This window comes from Ptychodera flava, chromosome 1, assembly GCF_041260155.1.
Source record: "Ptychodera flava strain L36383 chromosome 1, AS_Pfla_20210202, whole genome shotgun sequence".
Lineage (NCBI taxonomy): Eukaryota > Metazoa > Hemichordata > Enteropneusta > Ptychoderidae > Ptychodera > Ptychodera flava.
The window spans coordinates 9647091-9659581 of NC_091928.1; the positions used below are offsets into that span (position 1 = coordinate 9647091).

The window sequence follows — 12491 nt, forward strand, 5'->3', positions numbered from 1 at the left end:
TATTACAGGTTGTTACTTTGAATGATTAGAATTATCATTGAGGAAGGTTAGTATGTTGGCTTCTCCTCAGACATTTGCTGTGTGCATAAAAGGCATTGGATGACAGACTTCTAGTCAATGATCAGTGTTAAGCTTACAGCATTTGTAATAATTTGACTGTGACATTTCAAGTTAATAGCTAATGACAGATTTTTACTGTTCGAAATTTGTAATTTCTTAAAAAGCAATGGTTACATATATCTGTTCCACATTATTAAAGCGTAAATGTCGAAGGTAGAACTTGCTTCATACCTATAAGAACCGCATGGTCAGGTAGTTACAGTTGCGTGCAACAAAAATATTTGTATGCAAATACGACAACATTCAACAATTTGGTGGAGCTGCACGTTGCCAACAGTTTTTTTTAAGGAATATTTCTCATCTAAGATGACATGAAAACCCCCTCACACTATATTTCAAAAAAATATTCAAAAAAGCAGAGAATCTAAAGTTTAGCAATGGTTTACTCGAAGGTTGAAGGGGTGTATATTTGGGGTAAAAAACCTCAATTTATTGTATTAATGATAAAAATTAATTTAAGTAAAAACCTGATACTATTTTCTGAAATATTTCAATCTTGGATTAATTGAAATTTAATGAATATTTGCCGAAAATTGTATTTTAATCTAATACGCAGTGTCGAATGCAGCGCTCCGTTAATTGTTGTAACATTGTTCTTATTTCGATTGTTTCTCATCTACAGACCGAAAAGACAGTACAGGGCAACAACATACAATATATGTTTCAACTGGTTTTAGTGGCTCAAAAAGAACAAAGACAATGTCAAAGAACAGATAACTCCGGTGGAGATAACGTACCAATTGGAGTCTAAACTTCGTTGTATACTTTGCATATCATATTAATGCTTCGTTCGATTTCGTCATTGTACGGTCGTACAAATCATTGCAAATATGATAAGGAACTCTATTAGGCAGTTTAATGCATAGCAATTTATTCACTAATAGTAAAGCAATAAAACAGTACAACAGCAAACAGGTTTGATAAGTACAAAACTGCTCTGGGATCTTTGAGAGCTCCCTCTACGGTGACGTTGTGCTTTGTTGCGCTTGTTATCTCGACGCGTTCGTGTTCTTCAATGTCGTGTTGTACAGAAAGTGTATAACTTGCGCTGTATTGTTTCGTGACATATACCTTTCAGATGCCAACAAATAAAGAGATATTCATATTAAGGGCAATGCACCACTCCTGAATTATTGAGTTACGGTAATTACCGGAATACCATTTAAATATTGTATACGGTTTCTAAAATGCTAAACCACCTACTAGAGTACCTTGAAGACGTAAGACCTCAATACTGAACACAGCGAAAATTCAATCTTCACCTATCTATGAAATTATCAAATATAACGATTCTAAAAAAATCTGCTGATGTTTAGAATGACTGGCTATTTTCCAAAACGCGTCTTCAAACTGATAATACTTCAGTGCCTATAGACGAATCTGCCAAACCAAAAATAGTAACTCCGTGTTTAAATGATTGATTCAACTTATGTAACTATTAAAACAGTAAGGTTTTTATATGACTACTTTACGCAAGTATCAATCGCTGCAAATTAACTGTCTCACACTGGGTTTTTTTTTATTTAATTGCAAGTTTTCGCCATATCGTTCCGGAAAAAAACTAAAGCAAGCTATTTTGGCTGGTAACTAATTGAAAAAAAAATACAACTTGTGTACCGAACGAGATTTCCTGTGTTATGGTCGAACCAAGAGTGTTTTCAACATTCATATTTATCTCTTCCGGACAAGTGAACAGCGAGTTACGTCAAAAATTGACGTCATTAAGCTGTTAAACCAGCGCAGAGGGATACAATTTCTGAACAATCACGATTCAGCGTCGATGGAGAGAGGCCTGCAATGAGAGAACAAAAGAAGATACTAAATGAACTTGACGAAATTGTTTCTCGGAATTGTTAAATGTTAGAGTTAGAGTTAGAGTGCATAAAACGCATAAGCCACGACTTCCGTAATTTTGACAACCTTCTGGTTAGAAAGACAAAACAGAATCAAGAAAAATGACCAGAAATGACGTAAAGATATTTTTCGTTTGTCGTCTTTATTGAACAAAAATAGATCAGCTATATATATATATATATATATATATATATATATATATATATATATATATATATATAATATATATATATATATATATATATAAAAGTGTGGCGTACACGGTTAGAGTGCATAACACTTCTGAGGAAAAGCAGAAGTTCAGTGTTCGAACCCTACTACGTAGTAGGGTTCGAAAAGAAGCTACCCTACTTTCAAAGCTGTAATGTTTACTTACCTTTGCACTTTGGTCTGATGTTTACAATGTTCGGAAAATAGGATCAAAACTGGATCTGGAAGCGAAAAAAAAAAGATTGACTCCGCCTCTGTCACGTGTCTAAATATAAATGCAAGGCCTTAGTATCGGTGGTTCATTTCTCGCCAGCCACTCTACAGCTAATGTAGACGCTCTGTTACATCGACATGATTCGGTAGTTTTGTTTTACTGCGCGCAAATACATCTGTTACGGTAAATCTGTAAATAAAAACTATGAACAAGCTATAAAAGAATACACTTATATACACCTAACGAGATTTCCTGTGTTCCTAACGAGATTTCCTGTGTCATAGAGTGTTTTCGTCATTCATGGAAAGATAAACAAAAAAGTAATCAATAATTTCATTATACTTTTTCATTATACTTGTTCAAGCCTTTTGTAGCTTAATGCAAACTATATGACGATAACTATCTTTAAGAAGAAATCGCCATGGCTGGAGAAAATCGGCGCGCGACGGGACGCCAGTCGATACGGGACGATTTGCGAATTCCTCGAAGTCATACGTCTAAACAGACGTATACTACTGAGATAACGCGTCGCAATCTACATATAGCTCTCGTGTAACAATATAGCACTCGTGTAACTTTCGCTGACAGCGTACTTTTACTGCGCGCAAAGCTGTAGAAAGATAAACAAGTAATCAAGACAAATCTTACCTTCCGGCCTGTCCTCTTCAACGTGGTAACGCTTACTGTAGCACAGAAATAATGAACACGAAACGTCATCACAACAACTTTGCATTGTGGGTCGCCTCAACCACCTTAGACAAGTGTGAGAGATGGATGTTGACTTCAGTAAAAAAAAAGAAAGAAGTGCATTGAATACAGCCACCAATGCATGTAATTTATAATTTAACAGTTGCAAAATACCGATGAATTGTGTATCTTGGTTTTAGAAATATTATAATTAGGAATTCTTGCACTAATATGAGAGTCCCTTCACGCAGTGACTTGCACATCCCCACCAAAGAGTATATTGTTATTCAAATAGACCAGCCACGTGACCGTGATGGGCTTCACATGACTATTTGCATGATGTTCATCTGTTAATAAAAATCAAACATTTTGAAATATCGGGTGACAGAATGGATGTATCTCTATTACCGTGAAAATACAATATTAACTTCGAGATTCGACTAAAAATAGTCTACTTTTGCTGTGTTTCAATTTAGTCACTGATTTTCAAGTCAATCAAAGATTCATCCTACAGTGTGTCTGTCGTGAGTTGTCTCCGCCAACCCCAACCCTACAAACACGACTGAAATTTTCAGTCTAGCTGACAGATCAAATCAAATCAAAAGTCTCCCTGTTCCTTGACAGACTTGTTTGAAAAGAATAAAAGTTCTTCTTGTGTTTTAGATAGAGGCTCGTAATTCAAGTTCTGTCCCTGCAGTGACTATAGAGTGACGCAGGAAATTTCTACACGGTATACATTTATTGAACATATTGACAACCTCGCTGTGACAACCAAACCGATATCACTCAAAGAGTCACGCATTAAGGAAATTATACGCTTGAAAGGCTAGCATTTCTCATAAATAAGGGAACACTTTTCACCCAAAAGGGAAAGTTGATTTATATTAATAACGTCGTTACACGTTATTTTACCGAAATTCACGGTATTCTGAACCAAATTAAATTTATGACCGTACAAACCTCACAGTAAAATTCAGTAAAATTGCTTCAATAATTGATGAAATCAGGAGTGTTAGAGACAAAATATTGATGGAATTTTAGAAAACCAAATTAGTGACAATTTCAGCAATACTCACCAATTTAGTTTTTGGTAGAATATGGGATAACTAGGCAGCTGTTTATATTCGATAAATGTTTAAAGTGCTGTGACATCGTTAATCCCGTAGCTTTTGATCATGTCAGCCATTAATATGTGACCTATAAAAAATAAGGGACGACGTTTGATTGTAGTCACCCGTAATTTCTCCTCTGGTTATTGTGTTTAAAGCGTGTTTTGAAACTGAACATGATTCTTTCGAATTCAACAGTCATTTTGTTCTGGTGTGTTCAAGTAGTTTCGGTCAATACGTGTTTTCCAGTTAGCCTTCCGCTATCAGGATAAATTTGTCAGAGAGTGAGTCTATTGCTGTTTGTCTGGGTTTTTTCGTTATTGCATACTCCTCGTCGTTTTTTTTTTGTTTTTTGTTTTGTTTTGTTTTTGGTTTTTTTTCTTGCACTTTTACGTTAGATTTCATGAGAATGAACAGTACTTCTCAAACAATATCTAGGTTGTCATCATTCATCTTATGGCATTGCAGTCAGTGTTCTTTGAATCAAAGACATTAAGGGGCCCAAGCCTATCGGCTGGGCCCCCATTGGTTTCACTGACTGACTTCCTTCTTCTTCCGTCAATTCGTTGCCAGCCTAGGTCTGGAAAACCGCTGCATATACTCTGCTCTTCCTAAACTTGGCACAGTGATCAGGGCTAATAAAAATTAGTGCACTTAACCCTACATAACGTACTTCACCGTCCAATGCAGATAAAGGGTCGATGGAGAACAGAGATTGAGAAATGCAGCTTAAAGAGCACGTTTCCATTCCGATTACTTTATTCGGCATACTAACATTACAGTGGATCTAAAAAAATATCCTGACAATGCTAGCACTTTTTCAGATATCAGATTATGTCACTGATAAACCCTGACTGTACTTTTGACGCACTGACATTATCACTCCATAAAGCTATAAGACCAAACAACGGCCAAGCACTAGCAGCAAGTTGATGGCAAAATGGTTCGCAGTCTACCGGCTTGACTGTGCGGACTATTACATGTATTAAAGATCAACATTTCTAGGATAACACAGGGACAATAGTACTTCTGTTGTGTCTGTAACTCTATATTTTCTCTCTGAAGCAGATTATCTACAAGGAGTAATTTGAATTTTATAGCGAGAATGTTAGGGAGACAGAAGAATACAGTACCAGTCAACGGATTCGCTGTCTTTACTAGCAGCTGAAGATCAAGCAAAAACTTGAACCTGCGTTTAAGAACATAGACACAATACAGTAACCGGTATGCTGATTCAAAACGTACAAAACTCTGTGTCGAAACCCACCTTGTACTCCATGCTCACCTTGTATTCCATGCTCACAGTTTAAACATAGACTGTAGGGAAAACTTGGGTCTATTGTTTAAGGGTGATCGAGTCACTAAATTTTTTGCCAAAAATTTTCGTTATTTTTCTCTAACAGTAAGAATTATATGTGAGGATGAGATTATGCCAAAAAATCAGTATGTCACCAAATTAATTTGGCAGCCAGAAGGATTTGAAATACACCCACTTTATCCCATTTGAATGATAGAAATTATGAATCTCCCGTAAGCTTTGCCCAACCCGATATGTTTACTTTTAGTTCCGTTCTTGAAATGCTGCACTTGTTTTATTTACATGTGAGCCATATTGAATAATAAATGAAAGTTTTATCTATTTTTCTACTGAAATGTGAATAAGTATTTAAATTGTCTCTTCTCAGGCCTTCCAAAACAACATTAAAGCGGGTGCAAAATTAAATGTAATGATCACGCCTTATCCATACTTTGTAGAATTATTAAGATTTCCAATCCAACAAATTTGTTTGTTTTCACATAACTTATTGTTATTGTTATTGTTGGGATTTTTAAATACTTTGTAAATATATCGACCTTCAAACATTTAAAACTTACAATTCTAAGATAATATAATGATCATTCAATCATCACTAACAACGTCCGCTTTCATGCTAAAAGCCCTGACAATAAGTTGTATGAACATAGCTTTCCACCAAAACCTCGGTGTAATTTTTGCAGTGAGCACGGCCCCGTACAGTGGACGTGCGATTGTTTGCAGCTATGATAACGTAGCAACGATCGCCCTTAAATGGCTGTGGGAATAACATGACACAAATCGTGCATTATGGTACCGGAGATAAAAACAAGCTTGCCATGGCGTGTTCCGGAACATTTAAAGTAGGTTGGTATTCACAGACTATAGTCTGCGTAAACACGCAGTTTCTGAGCATACATACACCTTGCCTTTTTACAAGAGGATTCTGATTACTATGTCAGAGCCGAGGACATGTCCCGAAATTAAAAGAAACTCGAAATAAACGGACACTTTTGTTGTCAAGGACTTTCAATTTGAAGTCTTTCCACGAGACGTAATTAGGTTGACCTAAAGGACGTTAGAAAATGGGCGCGATAGGAAGCTTCGTATTAAAGGCAAAGAGACGCAGTCTATGCAACATATATGTCTACATCATGATCTCGACGCGAAGCAGTACCGATCTACCAACCAATTTCGAGAAAATGTAATAAGAAGCCGTTCAGATGTGAATACTAGTATACCACTTTGCCCTCCCCGTCGGCAAAGTCCCGAAGAGAAAACTATCCAGCCGCTATTTTTTTCCAGGTAGTCTATTTAGTAAAAGATCAAAATGTATCTGCTGCCTGTTACAGCAAAATTTACAGCCCTCACCCGACAACAGATATTATACGTAAACCTTTCAGTGAACAAATATGATTTTGTCAGCAACACTTATAGTGTCTGTGCCTGTAACGTGGAGAGCGCCATAACGGACGCCTCAAGAAAGCCCTCATAAAAATACCTGTGAAAAAATATTCATTTTGAGAAGAGTCTCTGTCGCACCAATCCTTCAGGACTGTATGAAAGTCCATATCCCACATAATTGCGTCAACTCCCCGTAGCTATAAGAAGGCGCCCTTCATCAGTACCGTATAGCGAAGCTATCGAGCGTAGTCGGCAGATTTTGAAGAAAGCCCCTTCTCTTGAAACAAGCATCTTGACAAACGTAAGACAGTTTCTAGTAACTTTGCATTTGAACTGTCCCGTAGGGTAGTATGTATCTCACGATAACACTCTTGCGTTCTTTAAACGCCACAACTTTTTAACACAATGAATAAAGTGAAGATGTAGCGTGTACATTTTGAAGCAGAGAGGTGTATTTGAAATAGGTAACGCTACCCTCTATTGAACAGAACAGGTGTGCCAGGTCAAAGCATCTGATATTGTCTACCTCAGTATAGATTGCGAAATACATTTATTGTCGTTTTTATATACATATGGAAATAAGCATACAAGCGAAATGTTGGTCTGATGACGAAATTGTACATGTGCTGTTAACGCTACCTGCCTGATATGCGCTTGTACAAAGCTGCGATTTTTTCTGTTTACTTGGATCGGGTGTGAGGTACATCGATCATCCTTTACATAAACTGTCAGGGCTGGTAGTACATTGCTGGTAGTACATTATCAAAGTTACCTGAGCTTATGCCTGGTTGTTATGTCCCTTGCTTTATTCGTTTCATTTCTGCCTTATATCAAGGTCTGTCCAATATGGCCGACTCTCGATGGAACGCCGATTATTTTTAGAGCAAAACGACAACTATGCGTATAGGAGTGAAACGTTTTGGCCAACTTGATACAAGTTTACTTATTAAACCCCAGACCACTGAAAGATCACGCAGCCATCACATGTTCCCTCAATAAATTATACCTGTCAGTGCTGCCTTTGTATACTACGACAACTCAAAAAGAAGGTTGAAGATTTATAGGCTTGTTTGGTTTTTATTTCCCGCCTTTTGAGTGAGCCGGATTTATGCATCTTATCGGATGAAGTAAGTCATGCTCGGCGTAGAATATGTGATAGCGTTGATTCTTCTGATTTTCAATGATCTCTCAGTCACACCAAATTCAAATAAAAATTAAAGTCGTCAAGCAAGGTCACATAAGTCTATTAGTTTCATAGTGAAGTTATAACGAACAACCATAACTAAACAGACGATTTGCGCACGTTTAGGAAGGGACGAGAGAGAGAGAGAGAGAGAGAGAGAGAGAGAGAGAGAGAGAGAGAGAGAGAGAGAGAGAGTCAGTTGAAAAAACTTGCCATAAATTTGGCGTTGTAAATCGTTACTATAAAACGTCGATAGACTAACGCAAATACATCGCCCCACACACCCAGAGGACTCAGCCTGGTTGGTTTGTTGTTGCTGCACAGGCATAGAATTAAGTAGAGTTTCAAGTAGGCAAGTGAACGATGGTGAACTATTTTTAGATGTTACAGAATGAAATAATCAACAAGATACCGATGTCGTGACCGGCGGATGTGTCAAAGATATGGACGTCAGAGGCACAAACAAGCATTGGTATGCGTGTTACCTACTTTGTAAGGCGAATGATAAAGTGCGCTGACCTAACATCAATGGGCAACTGAATAACGTGTGTTTTACTGACACTATTGCTTCCATTTTCAAATCATAGGATTTTCTGCAAGTCGTTAAATCAATACTTCAAAAAAGCTATGATTTCAAGTAGACACAAGTTAGTGTTGGTACAAGTTTAACTGATGAATTTTGACATTCATTCAACTGATTGAACTTGTTATGTGTCTTGGAAGTGATTTTGACGAGTTTTTGTTCTTTAAGCTCTATATAGTTGACTCTTAGGAGTTCCTTCACTTACAATTTTGTGTCCATATTTCAGCTTCATGTTTTCACATCATATGTTAAACCGAAAGTTTCACCTATTTATGTTGTAATAGGGCTTCTGAAGTTTCCGCTACAATATCAATGTGTAACTACAGCGCCACCACATGTCTCCATTTAATTTACCGTTTTCGTCAAACATAGTTCTTTCCATAGATATTGTTGAAAACTCTTCCAGTTTTCAGTTTCCCGTGGCCTGCATTCACCGTCTTGCGTATGACTGTCGAATGTGTTTGCATCTATCTCCGATGTCCAAACAAACGTACATAATCAAAAAATGTATTTTGTACCAAAATATTAATTTAGGACATATTATTTGCGTAAAGACGAAATAGATAAACTGTAGTTAATATCAGAGTAGAATTTGACCTATATCTTACTTAATTTAAATGTTTCCAGCGGCATTCCCGCTTTATATCTCCAAAAAGTTTTACTGCATCTATTTCATATATGATTGTCTAATTTTTGCTGATATATAGCTTCACATTGCGACACAGAACCTAATTCGAACTTCCATGGAGTTGTACCGATCTATAAAGTATGCGTATGGTTGTTTTTTGTGTATTTTGTGTTCGCTGTAATCGGTAATTCAATAGTAAATCATTCAAAGCAAGTGGGCATCAAATAGTCTATAGATGATTAGCAAACGTCAATGGAAGACATCATAGGGGAATGCAAGCCAGACATTAATGCTTGATGTTTTAGAACAGGGTATGATCGTTTCGCCCTTCAAGGACTTAACTCGTCATCATAAACACTTTCACGAACCATCGTCGTAAACCACGTGCCTCTTTACGGCAACAGCTCAGCGCTACCCGTTGCGTAGGTCAGCAGAGCGGAAATTATTGCTCTGGCTCGCGAGAATGTCACGAACACACATGTTGACAGAAGTAAAACAGTTTCATTTTTTATAAGGTCTTCCAGTCAAACCCTTAAATGCCCAGATAATCTTAATTTAGACTAGTCTTGCATTCGATGACTGGAGGATGCAATTTTACGAGAGAAATTTAAACGAAGTGAGATAATTGGTATTTTGATGTGTTTTTTTAATCCCCGGCAAACGCCATGACTTTTGTCAAAGCCCCACATCACTGGTGCGGATGCAGTGCCCTGGCCAGCTGCAAACACTGACGAAAGTACGGTCTGGATAAAGTTGGTCGCACAGTGGATGACCGTTTAATGATAAACTGTAACTGAAATTCATCATGCAGACCACAAATTGATGACATGTAACTATAGCAAAAAGTGTGCCCTACAATATCTTAGCTGCTCATACCTGTGACAAAGTGAATTGTAATTGTGAAATACTTCAAGTAATCCACAACATATGGTCAACTGTGGTTGTAAGGGGATGAGGCGGGTGATTTTAAAGCTCAGATAAGGTGGGGGTGGGAGAAATGGCAGTTTTGCTGGGAGGACTATCTTAGGGAAAAAGAGATTCAGCCTGAGGGATAACCGCTTGACCTCCGCCACAGGTGGCGCTGTATGCTACAACGTTTACAATCAGATATAATTACTAACTTACATTGCAGATGACATGCAAACCTGTATGTGTATGTGTAAACTATAAGGCTTTTACAAGTGAGTCAATACCACATAAAAATTTGAGTTATATTACACTATTTTCTGATCACGATGTTTATCTAAGTTATATGAACAAACGATTTTTGAGACTCTGAGATTTGATACAGCGTTGTCTGACGATTCTTGTTACCGTATACAGAGTTTATAAACCCTACTTAACAAATAACAGACTCCAACGACTGACAGAAATAAATACGTAAGGATCGTACCTTATTAGATGAGATGATTTCAATGGAATAGAGCTGGAACGAAGAAATTTACACCGACATATACGCTCTGCCACGTAAAGAAGTGTTGGTGTTCTGTTCCAGACGAGTTTGCTGATATCCATCGTCTATCATCCTGCCGCAAAAACACTGTCATCCATGAACTTCGGAAGACTATTGTACTTTTAGGGTTTTTTTCAAATCGGCACAATTTATTGAAGAATACATGCATTTGACACTATAAAATAAGAAGCAAGTAGCTTAGTTCCAGACACAAAAAATAAAACACGTATTTCTTGTGTTAGAACCTGACTGTATTGCATACATTACTGTTGGTTTCACCTTCTTTAGATATGAATTGGCCAAATTTTAAGGATTTTAGTTACACGTCACAGAACAATATTTGAAGGAGGCGTGTTTCAGAGCCAGAGTATCCCATTATCGGATGCGGAACGTATCAAAAGTGACATAATGTTGTGGTAAAATATGTAAACACCAGAAAGGTAAAAACAATTTTTAATGTGGCAGAATGTTTAAACATTGCGTATGTATGCCAATAAAGTGAACAGAAATAAATACAAACTGCCTATCATTCTCAGCTATAACAGATGTATTGAGTATTTCAACATATCAGTAGACAATGTAGAAAGTTAACAAGTAAAAATCGTGTCCGTACTTTTGCATGGGAATCAGTGAAATAGCATATTTCACGACTAATCGAGAACGAGCCTTTTTAGATTCTTTCTCTGACAGTGTGCAAAAATAACCACTGTAATGGGTTTATTTAAAGATTTCATCGTCGTTTTTTAAGTAAGGCCATTGAAAGAAAATTCTTTGTTTGCCGTCATTGGATTTATAAAACACCCACTAGCCAGTCAAGTAAAAAACAAACACGGACAAAAAAGCAAGTGTGTTAACATAAGCTTAATCATAAGCTTAATTTTTATTTGGTTTCTTTTGGAAAATAATATCTTTATTTGTATAAGTGTTAACATTGTCTTTGTTTTCTTAATTTTCTCTGAAAACCTACCAGCTCGCGGATGGCAAACAAAGAATTTTATGTAAAGCGCCTATGTATGCCTTGCTCTGAAGTACATGGAATTTCTCAGTCTTTCTAGTTGAAACACTTATAAAATGCAACTAATGTTTCAACATTACACCGAGTCAGCCGTACTGAAGCTACGCTATACCACGGCTGGCTCGATGAGCTGCGCTTGTCAGAAAGATCGCTGAGGGCGCATACCTGCGAAGCGAACGAAGGGGCTGTGAGAGAATCTCTTGTGTCTATGCTGCTTTTTGTGAATCAAAGAGTATACAAACATTTATTTATAGCTCTTAATTTTCTTTGCTGCAGAGATATGGTTTGCTGTGTTCCTACTTCATTATCACGGCCTGTTTACCTCAGCGTCACAAACATTTACCAACATCACGATTAGATTTCTTGTAGAAAATGCTGAACATTGCCAGTTGTGTGCTTAGTTTTATCATATTGACAGCAACCTTGCAGGCTCCCTGAAAACGTGAAGGAGACGTGTATACTGGCAATTGAAAAAAAATATCATACAGTTGATATTTGTTTCATTTCCTGGAAAAACGAATTGATGATGAAATAAATGTTTGCGACGAAAATATTACTTTATAACCAAATAAGCTTATGCATGTAAAACTGACAGAAGTTGCAGAGATGGATCGATTGATATCAGATGACGAACTAATTCCTGCAATTTCAAAGACTAGAACATTTTATTTTCTGTGCGTTTAATTTTCCACATCCGAATTTCTTTGGGGTTGTATGCAAAACTATTTTTTTGAGCG

The 12491-nt window shown here is 37.0% G+C and overlaps 1 long non-coding RNA gene across 2 annotated transcripts; it reads right to left on the reverse strand.

Annotated features, from left to right (window-relative positions):
* Positions 1 to 962: 962 nt before the first annotated feature.
* Positions 963 to 7840, reverse strand: LOC139129663 (uncharacterized). Of its 2 annotated transcripts, XR_011551643.1 has the most exons (4): positions 7665 to 7840; positions 4162 to 4282; positions 3038 to 3179; positions 963 to 1938 (listed from the first exon to the last, which is right to left on the reverse strand). It is a non-coding gene; the product is annotated as an uncharacterized lncRNA (long non-coding RNA). The 2 variants fall into 2 exon arrangements; XR_011551642.1 differs by lacking the exons at positions 963 to 1938; positions 7665 to 7840 and adding an exon at positions 6990 to 7070 and having other exon boundaries at positions 2966 to 3179.
* Positions 7841 to 12491: the final 4651 nt, after the last annotated feature.